General features: G+C 37.0%; 1 long non-coding RNA gene across 3 annotated transcripts; it reads right to left on the reverse strand.

The window, feature by feature from the left end:
* Positions 1-4,304: 4,304 nt before the first annotated feature.
* On the reverse strand, positions 4,305-6,375 carry LOC140985194 (uncharacterized). 3 transcript variants are annotated; one of them, XR_012176727.1, is made up of 4 exons: positions 6,098-6,375; positions 5,742-6,004; positions 5,524-5,572; positions 4,305-4,802 (listed from the first exon to the last, which is right to left on the reverse strand). It is a non-coding gene; the product is annotated as an uncharacterized lncRNA (long non-coding RNA). The 3 variants fall into 3 exon arrangements; XR_012176726.1 differs by having other exon boundaries at positions 4,305-5,572; positions 5,742-5,765; positions 5,902-6,004; positions 6,098-6,374; XR_012176725.1 differs by having other exon boundaries at positions 4,305-5,572.
* Between the last annotated feature and the right edge of the window lie 16,492 nt (positions 6,376-22,867).

The following is a 22,867-nucleotide window of genomic DNA, read 5'->3' on the forward strand; positions in this document are numbered from 1 at the left end:
GACAAACTGAGCATTTAATAGATTGAACTAACTAATCAAGAACACTGACAGTAACTGATCTAAACTATGCAAACTATCGGTTGCCGATAACTGAAGATTAACGCGAAGATAATTGAAGGCAACTGCACCAGCTGATAGAACTACGCAGACAACTGACTGATCAGTTGGAAACTGATCAGTTGCTACAAACAGTTTTGAGCCTATCAAGTTATAGCCTATCAGCTGATCTTTCAGTTGTACAAGTCATCATTTAAGGAAAAAAAAATTCAACCGACAGATAGTACAAAAACAAGACTGCAACTGGTAGTGGGATCGCCGCATTTCAGAAAAACAGCCGTGTACGATTGTCAGAATCATGGACGTGGCAAACAACGTATAGTAAGATTCAAATTCCATTCAATATTACCGTTGGAGGCAAAGCCTATAAATAATAGAGAAAGAGCAGCTGAGAATCACTCTTACCTCTTAACTCTTATCTCTCTGAATTTTCAACTCTCAAAAAACCATCAACTGAGCTGTTACTCTGGTGAAATCTTTGCATACTTCAAAACTCACGCTTATTGTATACATTCATAGCATTTAAGGCTATACATCAAGCTTACAAGCACAAACTGATATTGTTGTAATCAGTTGTGCCAAGTTATTTCAGTCTAGTTGAGTACTGTAAATCGTTTTGTAACTAAGAGTTTCAGTTTGGCATTGTTAAGTCCAAGGCTGAAGTGGGTCTGTACAACTTTTTCTATCGATCAAAGTCTTTTAGTGAATATCCTATCTTCGTGATAGAAGGGGTGACGTAGGAGTTTTTGAAATCTCCGAACATCCGTAAAATCTTGTGTGTTCTTATTTCAATTTTATTCTATCTATCAGTCAGTTTATTTCCGCTCTATTATTGTTAACTGATTGATATCGACTGACAAGATTCTCGAGTTTCAGTTTATCACAAAACTGACTCAATATTCGAAAAGGTTGTGAAAATTGTTAGTGTTTATTCAATATTCCTTCTAAACACTCTTTCTGTAGAACCCGATAAATCAGATTACGTATAAGCCATGCATAATTACTATTTTTTAAATTAAAATTATTTTTATGCATGAGGGTTTAAATTCATTTTTTTTAATTTTTGTTAAGTCATGATCATTTATTTTACGCAGAAGTTTAGTTTTATCTTTTCGGTTAAATAAGCGAGGCCGGACTGGAGTTGGAGTATTGAGATAAAATTTAATAATAAGAAAATATCCCTAAATTTAATTTAAGCCAAGAATAATTTATTTTAATGTTAATGAATGTTTTAGGATTTATTTAATTAATTGGAGTTAAGTTAGTACATAAATTCTTTTATGTTCAATAATTGATTAAAAGCCTAAATTAAAATGTGTAATCAATTGGAATAAATTAAACTAGGCATAATATATTCAAGAAACTATAACCTAACATTTTAGAAATTTATTTTAAGAATTAGCCATGCATGCAAGAAAAAATACTATCCCAAATTAATTTATTAATTCACCAAAATACATAATAAGTGTTTAAAACTTTAAGGAGTTAAAATACAAGATTTAAGCAATATTTCTTTAGCAAATTTTGGCCCTCTCTTAGATCAACCAATACATCTTTGGCAACCCTTCATTTTGATATATTTCTTTAATTCTTTCTTGGTATGATTAATCCCTTCAATTTAAATCATCATTAATTAATAATTAAGCACTATTATGCACCTAATCAAACCACTAATTTATCACATTAAGCCCTTACAATTCGTGCAGCATGAAGGAATGAATCAAGGGAATTGCCAATCAAACTCATCACTTACACCTTCCCTCTTAATGCATTGCATGACTCTTTATTCATCTTGGTAACCTTCCCCTTCATTACCTAGCCTTCCTTTCCTCCTCACCTTCAAAAATTTCAGAGAAATCACTAGCCAAAAATCTTGAGTTGCCACAAGAAAACAAGAGAGAAAATAAGAAAGAAAACTCCGTCTCCGCCGCGCCGTGTTCGTCGTGTTGTTTGTTTTCTTCATACCAAAATTTCCAAGCATGTTTATACGTTTCTTTTCTCTTCAATCAAGTCATATGTACACTTTTAAACCATATTTGTTCATGATTCATGGAGCAAAACCGAAACATGACAGCAATTGTTTTTACAAAATCTGCACAGATTTTCTCGGCCCTTCCTTGTGCATCACGTGTTGGCTTGTTTTTGTGGTTTCAGGGTTTGGCTCGGTTCCAAGCGCTCAAGGCTACATCTAGACATGTACTATAGAATGTTAGAGTCATGTTAGTCCATTCGTTCTAGCCCCTACATGCTGGAGGAAGAGACTTCACAGCAACTTTCCCCAGAGTTGAAGTGTGAGTCTCGATTTCTGTTGTGGGATGTCTAAGGTGAGGGTTTGGATTGTGGTTGGCCGAGGGCCTATAACCATGATTTGAACACTTCCTTATTAAGTCTAGGACGTGACCAAGATGACCTTTCATGGCTTGGTTCGTGGTCCAATCGGTTTTTAAAACAAACAAGACAAGTGCCCCTTCGGTTTTCAAGTTTCTGATTTTTTTCTTGCGTGTGAGTTGTTCGGCCTTGTGGTGTTTATGTGGGTTGTGGTTGACTTCTAGCCCTTAGCCATGACTCATACAACACCTTAACATGTATAGCATGGACCATGGTTAACCTCATATCCATTGGATCCATTATTTGATAGCAAAACAAAAGCAACACCCCACGCGTGCAGTATGCGTTCTCGGGTGAAGCGTTGGATTGTTTTGGGTGGTTGCTTTGAGTGTGGTTGGCCTAGGGCCCTTAGCTATGGTTTAAGACCCACTTTAGGATGTTGGTAAGAGGATATGGTCGGCGGTTCAAGCCCCAATGGCCAATAGCCTCGTAAACGAAGCAAGGAAGCACAGCAGCTGCTGCTGCAATTTTTTTGACAGCAGTTTGAGCTTTGGTTCAGAGGCTTGTTTCGAGTTCTTGGTTGGCTTTTAGCCTATGGCCTTGGAATGGACAGTGCCTCATTGAGTTAGGAAGGTCATGTTTTTGGTCGTTTGTGATTTGGTCAAGTTTAGGGGTCGTACGAGAATTTACGGTGCAATGTGCCAAAGTGACTTTTGAAAGAGCGTTTTTCGATTTTGGCCCCCATTCACCATTTTCGTGCATTTCAGTTAGTATGAACATTATTTCATCATTTTAGGTGTATTTTAATCATGGCTAAATGATGGTTCAATCTCGGTTCGGGTTGGTACGATGCCATGGTTGAATACTAAGTTTGTTGGGCGCAATTGTCTCGTTTTTAGTTCGATTTTGAAGTGTTGGTCAAGTTGAATTTATTTGCATGTTTCTCATGTTAGAATTAGGTCGCAGCGAGCCTGGGAACGATCCAACTCAATTGGTAAAATAAAAACAGGATTTTAATTATATTGCGTGCATAAAATATAAAATGTTTATTTTTGAGATATATGCGATATGTCTTGTGGCCACCTTACGCTTATGGGATTGCTTCATCCGGTGACTTACGACCGGTTTATGTTTATGTATGGGTACGGATATCCAGTCCAAGGACTGTGATGATCTCTACCACCCAGTATACTGTGGTTAGACTTAGTCTGATCAGACGATTCATGTTATGTTATGGGCCACTTGCGTAGAACATTATCTCTACAGAAAAACTATGATATGCTATTTTATGACAGGGCTCTATCGAGCAAACATTTTACGTACGATTTTTCAGATATGCACGTATTTATACTTATTCACGGCACGATTTTTACCTTACGCTTTACGATACGATATTTTTATGTTGCATGCGATTTTATGATATATTTACTTGCTATTCACGATATATGCATGCTGAGTCTTTAGACTCACTAGACTTGATTGTTGTAGGTACTGATGAGGTCGAGACCGAGGGCGGGGACCAGTGAGTTAGTTTGGGTCAGCAGTAGTAGGAACCCGAGGACCTCATGTTTCAGCTTATTTATTTTTCTATGCTCAAACTCAGTTTTTATTTCGATGAATTATTTTTAAGTGTGGTTTGAAAACAATACTTACTTCCGCTATTATTTCATAAATTAAATCCATTCATCAGTTTATTTTATGAATGATGCATGTTATTTATTTAATGAGAAATTTTTTTAAATAATTCCGCAAATTTATGAATACGAAACACGGGCCACGATACTTTCACCCCTAACCGATCCTATCAAATGGGCTTGAATTGTTTGGACTTAGGGTGCGATTTTTTGATTTTTTCAAACGTTGGACCAAATTGATATTTTATGAAAAATTTTTCAATTGCTCTTGATGTGAGGCCCATTTACTCTAATGACAATTAATGATCAAACAATAATGGTTTGATTTAAAGCTGCAGCGGATAAAGGTTTAAAATGCTTTAAAACGGACCTCAGGGCCTAGAAAAATTTCGGCATGACCTCCCCGTAAGTAGGACATCCCGAAAACTCAAGCAATAGTTTATATCAAAATATACTCCAACTAGAGTCAATAAAACAAAAATCGAAATTAAACAACCTATAGCCGCACTGGCCAGGACTAATCAGAAATTAAAACTTACCCAATACTCACCAGATCATAAAAATCACAGAGTCGCCTCAGAACATAATAAGAACAACCAAATACTACTATAGATACACGGGGCATCTCCCCGGCAAATAAACTATAATACAAGACTGAAACAAACTCAAGACATACTTATAGATTAACTGGGAAACTCCACTGACAGAACCAAGCAATCCAACCTCAATCCCGAGCTCCACTGGCGGAACCTCGGCCTAATGCTGCAAAACGACTCGAGAGATCTACCATGGTGCCCAAAAGCAACCACAACAGCCCCCCAGTAAACAATTGAGGTTAGGATTCTGGCATGAAACAGTTCAACAATAACAACAATAATCATAAATCATGCATAATCATATAATAAAATGTAATATGCAATGCATTAGTGGCTCAACGAATAATCGGGATAACAGGAGCCAACAAACGGTATGATAACAACTGGAATAATGCTCGAGCAACAACACAGGGGAGCTACATCGTCATGCAGCTAAACCGCCCTGCCAAGTATGCAAGGTATGCCAAGCTGTGCTGAATAACACCCCAGACTCGGCCTCCATACAGCTGATACGTTATAACAGGATGGCACAACAGAACGAACTAGATGACACAATCCCAGTGCTCACCTCAAAAGGCTGCACTAACCACGGGATAGTTCAATCACATCTACGGTCTCATGTGGATAGGCTTATCAGCCACACAATGATCCTGAGATAAACAACAGTGCCAGATAACAATGGATATCAACAACGGGCTAACAAGAACGATAGGGCTCAACATGAATGTCATAACAGTATGCCCTATGCTAAATGCCAATAATATGTCACAATAATAAACATATATCACAACGAAGGCATTTAACAACTTACAACAGTCAACAAATCATAAACACGATCAGTGCAACACAGAATGAAAATTAAAAATAATTTATGTTTTACCGTTGTATGTTACCGAGCTGTAACATACCTATATCATGAAAACGATCTTCAAGAATGATCAACTAAACTCCCTCAGCCTAGAATAACAAAATAAGCCGAATAATTCCACAACTCATCATTAATTACATTCCAACAATTTTCAACTCAATAATCCTTAGATTAATTCCAATGATAACAACCATACTATAATATCTTTCAATATCATACAAAACGATTCGACATAATTAATAGGTCGCCGAATTATACCTCGAAGATTTCCAATGATCGAACCTACAATAATTATCCAATAAATACGTCAATAGAACGCTATTCGAACGACGAAAACAATTTAAATCCAAACGGGTAAAAACCCAACCCCGGGCAGCCTATATATATCAAACAAAGGCTGGAATTAGCAAAAATTTACCAAGATCGAAGTTTAACTACTCGCTATCAGTTTTTAAGGTGATGCTCGCCGGAGATGACGCCGGAAAACACTATTCACGACCAAAAACCAAACTGAAAACCAGCTGGAAAACGCAGGAACATCAAGGTAAAAGTTAAGCTTCAAATCCTTGCTCAATATACTCCAAAGAACCAAGAAAAACCAAGCAATAGCTCACCTAAAATCGAATAAGAAACTCGAACAGGAGCAGCCACAAAACAGGGTTCGATTGGGGCTGAAACGAGCATCAAAAGTAGCGATTCATGGTTCAAAATGAAGCTACTGAAGTAAGGAAGAAAACCCCTCAAACAGTTTGAGATTTCGACGCCGGACGGGAAAGTTATGGCTTCTCCAATATGAAGGTGCTGAAAGTGACGAAAATGAAGATGGGTTACGGGAATGGGTTTGGGAAATTGGCTTCTTCCTCTTTCTCTCTCTCATAAGATAAGTTGTGTGTATATATATGTATATTTAGTTACTAAAAAAATAATAACACATGCCTAATAATTCCGGTTTGTATTTATTTTGCTCTCGTGTGTTATTTAAACTCTATATGTATTGGAAAATTAATAATTTTCTAGTAAGGTAAATAATTAGAATATGATTTTAATTATTTATTTTTAAAGTGAGTTTTGCAAGAAAACTATTATTATTGAATTAATTAAAAATTAAATAAAATGTGTTTATTTAATTTGTTAAATTCTTTAAAAATTTTGGTGTTTAGTGATAATATTATTAGATACATAATTTATCAATTAATTAAATTTGTTTAATTAATTGATGATAATATTCGATATTAAATGCATGAAGGATGATCGAGAGCCTTGACCAATGTGTTAGGTGTATGTTAGGATATTTTACTTTTTTATTCATTTTGTTAATATTTGATATTATTAAAGTGAGCCTGGTTTATGGCCCGTTTTCACCCCATGAGATGTATCCCTTATGTGCCATGGCTATTTAAATTTAATTATTAGCAATAGTGGAAGATCAAAACTGGAAGATGATGCGCCAGATGCACAACATGAAGACATAAAAAATATTGGAAACTCTTGTAATAAGTTGCATTTGCATCCCTACATTCACCTAGGTTTTGGGCCTAGATTCATGTCTGCCTCACATGGATCTAAAAGTGTTGGTGATCGATCATCCTTATTTATTGTTGAATGTCAAGTTATGCTATATATGCGATATATATAGTAGTATGCATGTATGTATATTATTAGATAATATAGTTGCATTAATTCGGCAAATATACAAACTCGTGGCACACAATTTTAAATTAAAGCGATGAGACAATTTTAAAATTAAGAACCCTCATTTTGAATAAGATTCAAAATTTATATCAAACCACAAAATTAAAATTAAAAGATTTTATTATTTTGCCTTCCATCAACCGTGGTTACATGTTGAACTCTATCTGCGGACAATGTCTGGCTCATATTATTGGGGATGCCTTGACGCCGAAAAGCTATGACTTCCACTGAACATATGATGTGAATTGAGTGGAACTCCCATGACTTCGGCTCATATTATTGGGGGAACTCATGGCGACCGTCAACTACAATTCAAAATTGATGGGTCGGTTTGACACGTGAAAATAAACGGCGTCATATTATTGGGTCCTTATTAAATGTGAGGCCAAACACGCAGAGGTTGCATAGGGATGCAATTGGATTCTACCTTTTAGAAATTATAATTGACTGATATTATTCGAGATTATAATTGTCTAATTGGGCTCTACGTGCCCACTAAGGAAATACGATTACTCCTTTTCATTAGAAGGTGGTGGAAATGTCAAAATAGTGGGAGAGAAATTTAAAGATTGTTCTGAACTCGGAAAAGATTGCGTATGTGCTTAATGAAAAGCCACTGAAGGAAGCGGTTCCTAATGTCAGTCAGACTGAGTTAGCTAAACTTGAGATATGGTGGGATCATGATCTTCAAGATAAGAGTTACATGTTGGCTTCTATGTCGAATGAACTTCAGAGGAGGTTCGAGGAGGCGGTGAATGTTAACATTCACCTTCATATGAAATAATTTTATGTTGTACAAACTCGTTCAGAAAGACATGCTACTGTTAAAGAACTCATGACTACACGCTTGCGAGAAGGGACTCGGTCCATGAGCATGGTGTTAAGATGATTGGGCTCATTGAGAAATTGGTTGGGCTCGATGTGGTTATACTTGGCGAGCTCTCGACTGATATTCTCTTGCTCTCATTTCTTGCCTCGTTCAATGGATTTGTTGTTAATTTCAATATGAACAAGCTTGATGCCACCATTAAAGAGTTGGTCAATATGCTTACTACTTATTAGGCCACAATCAAAAAGGAAAAGTCTGTTCTTCTAGTGGGCTCATCGTCTGGTACGAAAAAGGGAGCCCAGAATAAAGGCAAGAAGAGTTCTGCCCCTCTGAAGAAGAACAAGCCCAACAAGAAGCCATACAAGAAACCAACTCCAGGGTCCACAAAGCCTGACAAGTCAGAACAAGTCTGTTTCCACTGCAATAAGCCTGGACATTGGAGGCGTAATTGCACGGAGTATATAGTCAGAAACATTCTGGCGATGGTATGTTTTTACATTGAAGTTAATGTTTCTATTAATTCATCTTCTTGGGCATTGGATACCGGATGTGGTTCTCATATATACAATGATTTGCAGGTGATGGGAAGAAGCAAGAGGCGTAGAGATGGTGAAACATTTCTAAGAATAGAAAATTGAGCAAGGGTTGCTGCCACTGCAATTGGAGATGTTATTTTAATTTTAGACAAATATTTTAAGTTTTTTGTTAGAGATGTGTTATATGTTCCTGAATTGGTTAAAAACATTATTTATTTTTCTATGCTTGACAGGGATGGTTATTCTTGTTTTTTGCTAAAGATGTTTGCAATTTATACAAGAATGAATATTTGATTGGAACCGGCGAATTAACAAATGATCCATATAACTTAAAATTTTAAGATATTCCGTTGAACAAAATCCCATACGAAAACAACAACAAACAAAAGAAAAATAGAAGATCCAAATCTCGCACAAATATGACACGCTAGACTAAGTCATATTTCCAAAAGAAGGATGCACAAGCTAGTGGGAGAAGACATGTTTGACTTGTCAGACATAAAATCTCTACCTATTTGTGAGTCCTGTCTAAAAGGAAAAATGACCAAGACTCCATTCAATGGAAACATGGAACGTGCGCATGGTCTACTGGATTTGATCCACACAGGCGTTTGTGAGACGCTAAGTGTTAGTACATAATATGAGCAATCCTACTTCATTACCTTTACTGATGACCATTTGAGGTATGGGTGTGTTTATTTGTTGAAACACAAATCTGAAGCATTTGAAAGGTTCACAAAATTCAGATCTGAAGTAGAAAAATGGCTAAAAAGGAGTATGAAGACACTTCGATCTGATCAAGGTGGAGAATACTTGAGTGCTGAATTTTTGGGTTATCTAATAGAGAATGAGATTCTCTCACAGTGGACTCCACCAGCAACATCACAATTGAATGGTGCTTCTGAGCGTCGTAATCAAACCTTGATGGACATGGTCTGATCCATGATGAGGTTCACTTAATTGCCTGCATTGTTTTGACTTTGCGTTTAAAACTGCGGAAATGTTGTTAATAATGTCCATACAAAGTCAGTGGATAAAACACCATATGAGATATGGATGGGAAAAACTCCAAAATATTCTTACTTGAGAATATGGGGATTTCCTGCTTACGTGAGGCATACAATGAGAGAAAAATTGGATAGTAGATCCACTTTGTGTTAATTTGTAGGATATCCAAAGAATTCAGTTGGATATTATTTCTATCACCCCAATGAAGCAAAAGTGTTTGTTTCAAGAAATACCACCTTTCTGGAAAGAGAATTTCTATTAGATAGAAAAGACAAGATGATAGAACTTGAAGAAATCCAAGACACTCCCTCAACTGTAGAAGTTGAACCTAATCCCAAACAATCAGTAGTTGAAGAACACGCTCACAGAATGTCTGATATGGTTATCAAACCACCTGCAAGATATACGCTTCTTCATGAACAAGGCCATGATGAGCATTGTGTTAGATGTGATCCAATGAACTTCAAAGAAGCAACATCTGATACTGATTCATCCAAATGGATTGAAACCACGCAGTCTAAAATGGACTCTACGTATTCAAACCAAGTCTGGACATTGGTGGATCCACCTGAGGGAATCGTTCCTGTAACGTACATTATTTTGAACTACATTAAATTTACGGAAAAATAAAAATTTTCTTAAATGAGTAATCATCCTTCAAATTTCGATAAAAATATATTGTTCCTCCAAAATATTTTCGACAAAAGATGATAAATAAAGTTCGCTAAAGTAATCGATAAACATCGTAAACATTCCCCTTAAAAATCCAGAGTATTTGAAACATGCATAAAAATCTTAAAACATGGGTGGTCCTCGGGTTTAGTCTCCTGTTCAGTCCAAGTCGACTTACTGGTCCCCACCCCTCGTCTCATCAACATCTTCCTCACCTGCATCGATCAAGTCTAGTGAGTCTAAAGATTCAACATGTATAAACTTGAAATAACAAGTACTACGTAATAAAACCACATGCATCTTTAAAATAGAGTGTACATACTTGAAACTTGAACATTGCATGCATAAGCTTGGACATACATATATAACATAGACGTGCCATCATCGTAAAACTTTTTATAAACAAGTTTGCATCATACATACTTGAGCATACATAACATAATTTTTTATTTTTTTTTGCGTAGAGATATGTTTCAAAGCAAGTGACCCGTACATAAATACGCATGATCAGACTAAAGCCCAGTACTGGGCTGGCAGGGAAAGTCCACTACCACATACATGAGATCCCCGTTCATGCTGTAACAAGTGGATTGGTCCCTGGTCATGCTTTACGGCTTTTCAATCCTGATCTAAACCCGGTCATGATTTACCGGGGTGGAGAGGTCCTTGACCACGCTCACCGACTTCCAAACCCATTAATAATTTGGTACCTCAGAAACTTAAAAATATTTTCTTTTGCATGTCGAACATACTTACATGGCGTTGAGAGGTTCGTTGGATCTCGCACGAGTCCTTGCAGCACATTCTAACGAACTACCATGAACCTTAACTTCCACAACTTAATCATACCTATCGAATGCACCACCCATTGGCTTACTAACTTATGACCTGCTGGAATTGCTCGGGACTTGACCCTGCTAAACAACATGTTAACCCCCGACTCAACCCCGAAACAAAGCTTGACAAGAAGTATGAATTTCCCCCAAACAATGGAAGGCACGGACCTTGCGTAAACATAGTTCAACGTTCCCCAATCAAACTTCATAACATCTAAATTAACTTTTAGTATACTAGGACGTAACGTCTTAATAGTATCCAAAAGAAGCAATAACACCTAAATTCGAAGCCAAAAATCCGTCTGTAGCCGCGCCTAGGCGCTGCAGTGCTGCGCTAGGCAGCGCCACGCTGGCGCCTAGGCGCTGCCCTGCAGCTCTGCCTGGTGCGTACCAGCAGCGCTACGGCGCTGCCCTTGCTGGCACGTACTGGCAGCGCTGCGGCGCCCGCAGTGCGGCGCTGGTTCTGCGCGAAATAACCCAAAATTCTGCACAAGAGTTCCCAATGACTTCTAATGCATGCACAACCTCACTAACTCGGGACAACACCCCAAAATTCACATGATCACTCCATTGGACACACTTAAACACAGCAAGGAACACTCGGCGATCTCCAACAAAGCTTGCAACACAAGAAACTCAAGAACAAGTCAAGAACACAGTTTTAGAAAAACGCAGTTTGAGCATTCCCACAAAAACGATCATAACTCACTCATTTGTTATCCAAATATTTCGAATTTTATTTCAAATTGAAGGTATAAAAAAATTATATGTTTCATATGTTGAACGTTTTTCAAGATAAGCGACCGAAAATTCGCAGCACACGAAAAGACAGCACAATTCGAGTTTTAGATCCAAAAATTATTTCAAAACAAATCCAACAAATTTTCTGCTCTAACTTTGTAATTCAAACATGGATTTTTACGCATAATAAACAACAAAACATATAATATTACGAGATCGATGCAGAAACAATAGATTATACATGCCTTTTGATAATTAAAACTACTGAACCGACGATACCGAAACGGTGCGAGGGTTGATCCGGGACGATCGTGGAACGATTTTCTTGCAACTAAAATCAACGGAAACTTGCTGGAAAAAGAAGGGAAAGGAGCGGCTGCTCTTTCTTCTATGAACCATAGAATTTGCTCTCAAAAATAAAATGAAGGTGAAATGAAAATTGTGTGTGTGTGTAACCGTGTAAGTGTGTGTGAGGAGGTGTGTGTGTGCGTGTGTTTTGATTATTCGGGAGAGTAAAATTGCTTAATTACATAATTAACAAGGAAATTAAAATACTAACTCCCCACTAACCTCTAATAAAATTCTCTAATTTAAAATAAAATGCACAAGTGCTAAATCTTTAAAAGTTTAAAATCATAAAAATCACCTAATAATTAAATTATGCCTTTAAAAAAATGCTAACAACTTAATTAATCATTTAAAATGATCCATCCTTAATTTAAAATAATATACCACATTTTAAAATTACCAAAATCGTCGCCGGTCACTTTTCCTCAATCCCGCATCGAATAATAGCTTGAAACATGAAACTCGAGAAAATATTTTAACATGCATCACGTAATCATAAATAATTTAAAATAATGCAAATAAATAAATCATGTCTCGCTAAACAAATCGTTTTAAACTTGAATAAATAATTTAAATAAATGCATGGGTTTTACGTGTACTGATTTTGGGCTCTAATAATTATGATGTGCATATTTGCATGTTTAAAATATATTTTTCTACATGCATGTTTGCATTAAAATATATTTTTAAAGGTTATTCGAGTTGCGATCGAGGAACGGAGACCGATGGCTGAAAAAATGGAAATTTTTTTATTAAATAATAGTTTTTAATTATTTAAATTAAGGGTGATGCTTTTTCATATTTTTGAAAATAAAGGGTTTTTAGGTGATTTTATACGCTGAGATGTAAATTTAATCGGTATTGGTTTTTCAACAAAAATACGAACGTTTTGGAAACCCGGCTAATAAATTCAAAAATTTATTTAAACAAAACTATTATAATATTTTAATTAATTCCTAATCAAGCACTAGTGGGCCTAATTTGGGGGCTTAATGGGCTTAAGCTTATTTAATGAATTAATTAGTTTAAAATATGTTAAATCGCCCCAAACCCCTACACAACCTCACGCCTCAAAAATCAGATTTTCTCTCCCAAATTTCCTCCAAATACAAGGCTCACACACATACAATATTTTGGAAGAAAAGTCTAAACTTGCAAGGGAGTTTCAAGCCAAGGTTTTTGCCCCGTTCTTCGCAATCGTCAACGTAAAATCGTGCGTTTAAAACGCAAAGACACGTCATATTCTCATTTTTCTCATCCATAACACCATAGTACTTATTTAAAATTATCTTGCATGAAAAACAAGAGACACTTTGTTATATTTTCGTTTTTCTAGCATATGTGATTTTTAAAGTGTGTTTTATGAAAAAAAAAACATGAATATTATGTTGTTAAGGGGCTGCCATGATTAGGATAGGTTGAGGGATGCTTTTACATGTTTTAGAGATTCCTTAATCACCCCAATAAGCTACAAACATGGAGAGAAATAACCTGAAACCGTAGGAATAAAATCAGAAGTAGGAACCGTGAGTGGGGTTGGCTTGTACAAGATGCTATGGCTCGATTTCATTGCATGGGGCTTGGGGCTTTGGCCAGGGCTGGCTGGGGCTCGAGGAGGGTCAGGTGTGAGGGTCTGGTAGAGTCCTAGGGGGCTAGGGATCGCGGAGCCGGCCTTGGGAGGAGTCCACGCTGGTTGGGGCTCTTCTCGAGAGGTTGCTGGTCTGGCCGAGAATTTCAGGGGGGTGGCTCGGTTGAGGGCTGGGCTAGGTGGTCTAGACGGTGGCCAATGATGTTCAAGCAAAGGTTAGGAAGGGCTGGGCTCGGTGGTGGCCTGGGTAGAAGCCTCCACGCCAAGTGACAGCAACAGCACGTGAAGAAGCACAAGCACGCAGCTTGTGTCTTCTGATTCAAGTGGCTCGAGCGTGGGGTCTAGGGATTGGACGGGTCTAGGCAGGGTCTGGGCGTGGTCCAGGGAAGGTTAGGGTCGTGTGGACTGGGTGGTGGCTTGGCTAGAAGAGTCCGAGTGGGCTAGGAGTTCTTAGGCGTGGGTTTCTTCCATGTGCAGATTTTGTGTTCGGTTCCAGAAGGTTTGTGCGTGGGATAGGGTCATCATCTTTGGGCTGGGCTTGGTCAAGAGGGTGCCTAGGTGGGTTTGCTAGGGTTTGGCTCAAGGTGGCTCGGGCGTGGCTCTAGTAAATCGGGATATGGCTCGGGGTCATCGGATTAGGGTAAAGAACGAGATTTTAAGAACTAAAATTGAATCCATGGGTCCACGGGTGTGGCTCATGACTTGGAAGGATAGAATAAATAATAAAAATGCTACGTTTAAAGTTTGGGATCAAAATAACGAGTTTTGGATTTATCCGGGATTTAATCGCCGTGCGAAACGTTAATTAAAGAATTAATTGCAACACCTAGTTTTATGCTTTATAAAATTATGAAAAATTATATTTAAGCTCAAATAATTATTAAAAGTCTAAGTTTTTAATTTGGGTATTTTATATTAAGGTTTGGTTTAATACGTCACATTTAAAGAATAAATTAAAAGTCCTCGATTTAAGATAAATAAAAATATGAGAAAATTAATGTAAGATTAAATAATTATTTGGGACATGTTATAGTCAATAAAATTAAGGAAAAGTCGAAAACGTGAAATTGTCATCCAGGGGTAAAACGGTCATTTTACACCTAGAAATTAGTAAACGCCATGACAGTGTCGTGAATGCTGTTTTATATGCTAATATGATTATTTTCAATGGTTATGGATGTTTATAGAATTTTATATGTTAAAATAATTATTTTAAATGTTTATGGAATTTTATATGTTTAAGGATTTTTATGTAAAAATGTTTATTTTAAATGTTTATGATTTAATATGTTAAAATGATGATTTTAAAATTTTTATGGCTTTTTATGATTTTTATATGTTAAAACTTTTATTTTAAATGTTTACGGATTTTTAATATGTTAAAAATGTATTTTTAAAATGTTTATGGATTTTATGATTTAATATGTTATGATTTATTATATTTATGTGTTTCCATGATAAAACGAAAACGTTAAAAGATATGTTGCATGCTTAGTTTAAAAGAAAAAACGTATATGCATGTTTAAATTTTATAAAGTGATGAGAATATGAAACGTTGAAGGAAGTGAAGTAATTGTGACTAATACGATGATATGTTGGAGATATCGTGAGAGTTATGGTCCCAGTGAGAGCCCGACGATCGTATGTCCATTGATTCCAATATGATGATTGCTACTACTTAAATTATAATTCACCCAAGTGTAGGTTGTCTGCAAGTAATATATTTCGTAAGTACGAGATCGATCCACAGAGAGGTTATTTTAAGTTTAAAATTATTAATTTATAAATTACCAAATGTAATAATGAAGTTTACAAATTATTAATTTTGTCAAGGATAAAGGATTTATTCTTGGTTTATGTAATATTGTTTAACTAAAAGTAAAATAAAGAAACCACCATAAATAGTGGTTTCAAGAAAATTAAATATTTAAACACACACCTAATATAATATAGCTCTCACTATAGAAAATATCGAATTCACCGATATTTTATATATGATACCTATAATTATATATAACTATATAAATATATAATTGCATAAAGTAAATGTTAAATTAAATCATTATATTTCATTTAGAACAACCGGCAGAGCCACGCTATTGCCTAAATGAAATATATGATTTAATAAGTTCATTGCGGGAAAGTAAAAGTTAGTTGCAGTAAAGTAAAAGTTAGATGCGGAAAGTAAAAGTTAGTTGCAGAAAGTAAAAGTTAGATTGTTAGATGTTAGTATTAAATCATAATATTTCGTTTCGAACAACTGGTAGAGCCACGCTATCGTCTAAATGAAATATTATTATTAATATAACAATAATAATAATTGATGAAATATTTATTGTTTCAAAATTAAATAACAAATCAAGATAACCACTTCAATTGTATCAAGCATTTGATGTAAATTGATAACAACAAATAATTCATTTTTATACCTACAATAAAAAGAAGTTAGCAAAATGAAAAGAAATAAAGAAAGAATATGTTGGAACTTCGTATTCTCGCACCCAAGACGCAGCAGAAGTTTAAAATTTTTTTGCTTGGGCGTCGTGTGTTCAAAAACATTTATAGGGTGTTTAGAATTATACCTTTGTGTTCTCAACGCTGGACTCCAAAATATTCCGGTTTTTAGGTGGATATAGTCCTTCTTGTAATTTTCTACGAACGGTTCTTCTCTTTTGATCGCCTAATTAGGTCCGCGATCAGAAACTGTTATCCTCGTTTGATTTGCACTAGAAAATTCAAAAGATTTATGCATTGATACTGTAGCCTCCGAATTTCCAAAATTTAGAGACGGTGCAGCGACGGCGGTGCGGCGGTGGAAAGATACTAAAGGGCCGAAATTTCTTCACCAAAATTTGTGAGATGGTTGTGGGTTTCATGATTGTTAATCATGATTTTGTGCTTATTGATTTTTAATCAATAATTAACCAATAATTAATGATTCTTAACCATTAATTAAGCAAATCCAAATTGCTTTTTGGCCAAAATTTCTTCCCCAAATAATTGAAGTGGCCGAGACTTTTCAACCAAGGCCGGAGAGGTTTTGGAGTGGTTTTTGTGTGCAATTTTCATCATCCAACAAGGAGCCCTAATGGTGTATTTATAGAGTGAGACTCCTAATCTAATTAGNTGCTCTTCTAGAATATTTATGAGAATTTGTGCATATTAGTACTCAAAACTACTAGCACAATCATTTAATCATTAAATTCCAAATTCACTAAAAAAAATGATTCCGAACTCATTATAACCCCGATCGACGATCCGAAGCGTCGATGTACCAAGGATACAAATATTGTTCATAAAATGAAAATCGAAAATTTTGAAGATCAAAATTTTCACTTACCAGATTTAGAACTTACCATATATGGCAGTTACCATATTTGGCAGCTGCCAGTTTTAGTGAACTCTTTCACAAAACAGGCAGTTCCACTCTCGTTCCTTATTCAGCTATCATGCTAACTTACATTTCTTCCATACTATGGAATCAGCTCATAAACTCCTTTATAAGCTTCCTGTTTGATCTCCATCAAACTATAGTCGCCAAATTTCGATCCCTTGAAATTTGACTATCTCAACGGGAACACAGAATCTGATACTTGTGTGATCCTCAATGGTTCAGGGATACAGCTAGCCGTGGGTTCACATCTCCATGTGATTCAGAATAACATTTATTCTTATTCGGGTTTACCCTAGTTAACCCTATTCTTTTCATCATCTCTTTGATCAAGAATGTCATAACATATTTCTGATTGCACCCATCGGATCATGGTAAGAGCGTTTAGTAGCATCGCCCCATGATCCCCTCGGTATCACTGATAGTGTCTGTAAGAACCTTTAGTCATGGTTAGCGTACAGTACGGTCCCTTCAACACACATATCCCGATCGAATCTGCAACCATTGGTATATCGAGAGTTGCATATGAATTCGATAACGATGCGATTTATCTTTGAGTATTAATAGTAGCATGGTATGTGCAACTAGGAAAATACCATTCCCTAAAGCACATTTCTTGCTCTGGCCAGAGACTCCTTGTACTATTAACTCATCAGATCACATAGGATATCTTCACCCGTAGGCGAACGGTGAATCTCCGACTACAATGCATTTGCTCCTACGTATTTCGAAACTACACCCAAACTCGCCACCTGATGACCCTCAATGGAGTCGGTAAACGGATCAAAGTGCATGCTAGTACGTATAGCCCCTACATTGTCTCGGGTCAAAGGACTAATGGTGTACAACCATAACTGCGGACTATTTAACTCGATAAGTGGGAACCACTTACATAGTCTGAGGGAGGGTTGTTCCGTGCATCATCACATGATCACCCATCTGTGTGAATGGACATCTCTATGCCCTTACCAATGAAACATGGTGTTTACTCCACAGATGCTAGTCTCGAGCTCGAGCGACCTTTATCCTTGTTTTAGGCGGCTGAATCGACTAGGAACCTGTTTAGAATATACAGTACACTTCCTAATGAGTTTCATGATCTTACGTTGAGTCGCAGACCTAATGGTACCTATTGTATATTCAAGCACTTTATCTATGCGGCTTGCATGGGTATACAGATAAAGTATAATGCCATAATCGAATAAAATTGTAAAATAGTATTAAAATATAGATTTTTTTACATTAGAGTCAATAAAGCCCTAGCCACAAGTTGGCTTGTCGGGCACCTACTCTTACAATCTCCCACTTGTCCTATAGCCAACTACCCATAGATCTTAGACCCATTGCTTCGCGATGCTTCTCAAACAAGGGTCCTAGCAGGGGCTTCTTTAACGGATCAGCAAAGTTATCTGCGGAGGAGACTCTCCCTACCGAAATGTTTCCTCTTCCCACAATCTCCCGGATTATGTGGAACTTTCTTAGTATATGTTTGGATCGCTGATGAGACCTCGGTTCCTTTGCTTGCGCAATGGCACTGGTGTTGTCACAGTAGACGAGGACTGGATCAATTGTTTGAGGAATGACACCTAACTCTTGGATGAAATTTCTTATCCAAACACCCTCCTTTGCTACATCCGATGCAGCTATGTATTCGGCCTCAGTGGTTGAATCCGCTGTGGTGTCTTGCTTGGAACTCTTCCAAGGGACAGAACCACCATTGAGCTTAAATACAAATCCAAAGGTCAATTTTGAATCATCCACATCTGCATGGAAGCTAGAATCAGTATAGCCTTCCAATTTTAGTTCCCCACTCCCGTATACCAAGAACAAATTCTTAGTTCTTCTCAAGTACTTAAGTATGTCCTTTACTGTTTTCCAATGCAGTTGACCGGGATTCGACTGATATCTGCCTACAACACTCAGTGCATATGCAATATCAGGTCGAGTAGATATCATACCATACATAATACTGCCTATGGCAGATTCATATGGAATGCTGCTCATGGTTTCTATCTCTTCATCAGTCTTAGGGCACATAGACTTGGATAGATTCACACCATGAGACATTGGGAGATATCCTCTCATGGACTCCTCCATAGAGAATCTCCTCAGTATGGTATCGATATATGTGGACTGGGTGAGCCCTAGCATCCTTTTGATCTATCCCTATTGATCTGTATTCCTAATACATATGATGCTTCACCCATATCTTTCATTGAGAACTTACCAGCTAACTATACTTTAGTTGACTGCAACATCCCTACATCATTCCCAATGAGTAGTATGTCATCAACATAAAGCACTAAGGATGTCACTGCACTCCCACTAACCTTCTTGTGAGGCCCAGGGCCGAAGAGGGCGGGGAGTGATCGCCGGTGCCATGAGGTCGCACGGACAATTAGCGGCTCCTGGCAGGCTTCTAGGCGGAGGGAACATGAATGAACCGATCTTACACCGAAAGGAGAGGGATTCCGAGATTGTTCAATGTAATGGACTGTACAGTTGAAGAAGGCTTAAAAGATTTGATATGTACTACTCATACCACGAAGGTGCATCTTCTTTTCGGTAGCTCATCACATAAAAACTCCAAACATAAGCGTGCTTGACTTGGGCCAATTCTGGGATAGGTGACCTCCTGGGAAGTTTCCTAGGGTGCGTGTGAGTGAGGACATAAGCACGGTGGAAAGAATCGTATTGATACAGTGAGGACAGTCGTCGAATTTGGGGCGTTACAGTTGGTATCAGAGCCGACCTCTTCTAGTACGGTGTGGGTTCGGGGACGAACCAAGCGGAAGCTGGTGGGCATGTGAGGCCAGGGGCAGAAGAGGGCGGGGGTGATCGCCGGTGCCATGAGGTTACACGGACAATGAGCAGCTCCTGACAGACTTCTAGGTGGAGGGAACATGAATGAACCGATCTTACACCGAAAGGAGAGGGATTACGAGACTGTTCAATGTAATGGACTGTACAGTTGAAGAGGGCTTAAAAGATTTGATATGTAATACTCATACCACGAAGGTGCATCTTCTTTTCGGTAGCTCATCACATAAGAACTCCAAAGTTAAGCGTGCTTGACTTGGGGAAATTCTGGGATGGGTGACCTCCTGAGAAGTTTTCTAGAGTGCGTGCGAGTGAGGACATAAGTACGCTGGAAAGACTCGTCTTGGTACAGTGATGACAGTCGTCGAATCTGGGGCGTTACACTACCAGTTCAGCTGACAAACAAACGAAGCTTAGCCATGCTGGGATGTTGGATGATTAAAAAGGAGATTAATCACCAACAGTATAACGCCGCTTCATTGATATATCAGATCAATGCGGTTTAGCTTCAGTTGAGTTAATTTTAGTCTGCTCGACCGGTTAGCCAACAAAGAAATCAAGTTCAAGGCAAATTAGCTCGTTTCTCTAGCAAATTGAACTCATGACCAGTGCAGTATTTCAAGCAGTCAAGGCAACCAGTTGTTTGTATATCCAATTTCATCATACATAAATCGACTGATAACTGATGTTGTTTAAAATACGCTATTGTCGTAGCAATTTTCCTTACAACTGATGTATGTACTCAAATGTAAAATACAAGGAAGTTTATTTGATTAAATAAACATCAAGTTTATCCAGTTGTGTTTCATTGTGACTGAATGGATGTTTCCAGATTTCTTGTCTACATTACTTGAATGATTATAACCTCTGAATGGATGCTTAGATAATTACTTTTCAAATACGAGTTTTTAAATTCAGTTTTTGAGGGGGAGTTTTCTTTTATCCTCAAACTGAAAAATTGTTTTTTACCTGTTTTTAAATTTAAATTCAATTGGTATGGGGGGCGATTTTAACGTTGTTTAAGTGTACTAACCCTCGAACCTTAAAAGTTTTTAAAAGTGTTTTAATTAATGTATATCGCTTTAATTGCTCGAGTTTTGTGATCATAAAAAAAGGAGAGATTGTTGGAACTTTATAACAATTTCGCAATCTTGATTTTGATGTTAACAAAACTTGTTATTTTTGTTACTAGTGATTTACCTTAGTGTGCAGAAGCTAGGATCAGTTACGAGTTGTCTAAATCACAAACTGAAGACCCAACTGATCGAACAAACTGATATGTCAAATGAGGAGTTCAGTTTATTGTTCAGCTGTTAGGTGGTTCAGCAGGAGAAACTCAGAAGCCTTGCCAGCCGAAAGAGTGTTCAACTGATGAAGAGCCCAGCTGATCAGTTCAACTGAACAAGAGCGAAATCAGTTCAACTGACGAGTCAACTGATTTCGCTAGCCCAACTAAAGATCAGTTCAGCTGACTAGTTCAGAGCATCAGTTAGAATCTTTAAGTTGAAAAACAAGACAAACTCATTCAAGTGGATTCCAACTATGGACAAAGGTACAGAGCAATTGTCCAGTCAAAGGACAATAATGAACGTTGCATCAGAGAATTAAATACAAATGTTCTAGAAGGGTAGTCGAAAAGTCGAGACACAAAGTCCAAGGAACAAATTCAAGATGCAACAGATACAATTATTGAGTCTCATTGTACGTTCAGTTTCTTGCCTATATAAAGAGAAGATCAGTGGAGACGAAGCAGAGGAGAGAACCAGAGAGAGTTGAAAAGGGATCGGTTAAGGGTGTTCAAATGCGCAACGAAAGTTTTTAAAATTGTTTTTCAACAAGAAAAATTCGAACACCTCACTAGAATGTGTAGCATATACAAAAACACAAAATGACATTCATAGTGTGTTTAGAAATGTACCTATCAATCTCAAAGATTGATGTAATGGCTCCAACCAAGTTGTAAACAACTTGGCTCTTCAAAGGCAAGACAAATCTACAAGCTCTCCTTGTTCTTGAGTCCTTCCTTCAAAATTAAGCCCACCACTAACTAGGAAGATCCACCTTACACTTGCACTAAAAAATGTAGGTTATTTTTCTTTGAGAAGATAATTGTTTCTCCAACTATTGAAGAACAAGATGAGAGAAAAATTTTGAGAGAATTGACACACCAATTTTTTTCGGCCAAAGTATGTGTAATGGGAGGAGGATAAGTTGTCTTGGTTGTGGGAAAAGTTAAAACACCTTTTAGCATCTCAAGCCTTGGAGATTGAAAAAGTTGTCTCCCAACCTTTCACCTCCCATGCATGCAATGTTATTTGATTTTTAACAATTAAAAATCTATGGACTTAATTTAATTATCTCAAACATATTTGAGACTAATTAAATATTACATGAATTTACTCAAGTCTACTAGTTAAATAATTATTCCAATTGGACTCTACAAGACCCAATGTTATTTAATTAATTCAACACTTGAATTAATTTAATTTTCTACTAGGTCCACTAGTGTTTAATTAATTCAACACTTGAATTAATTTAATTTAGTCCATAATAATGTTTATGAAAATCACAATTTTCAAATACATTATTTATTTGGCCAACTTTTAATTTTAGGAACCCATTCATAAATTAAAAGTTACATTCTCTCATAGAAGTCATACTTCTATTTTTCCTTACGCTTATAAACTCATTTATAAGCCGTTCAACACATTGAACTATTGTACTTCTCAACGGGATCTAGAAAAATAGTACTTGTGTGGCCCTCAATGGTTCATTGATACAACTCGTCGTGGGTTCACATCTCCATGTGATTCGGACTAAACATGTCCTTATTTGAGCATACTCCAATTGCTCCATTCTTACTTATCAACTCCTTGATAAAAAGAACGTCATAACTCAAGTCTGATAGTATCCAACCAATCAT

Source organism: Primulina huaijiensis, chromosome 9 (assembly GCF_012295235.1).
Source record: "Primulina huaijiensis isolate GDHJ02 chromosome 9, ASM1229523v2, whole genome shotgun sequence".
Taxonomy (NCBI): domain Eukaryota; kingdom Viridiplantae; phylum Streptophyta; class Magnoliopsida; order Lamiales; family Gesneriaceae; genus Primulina; species Primulina huaijiensis.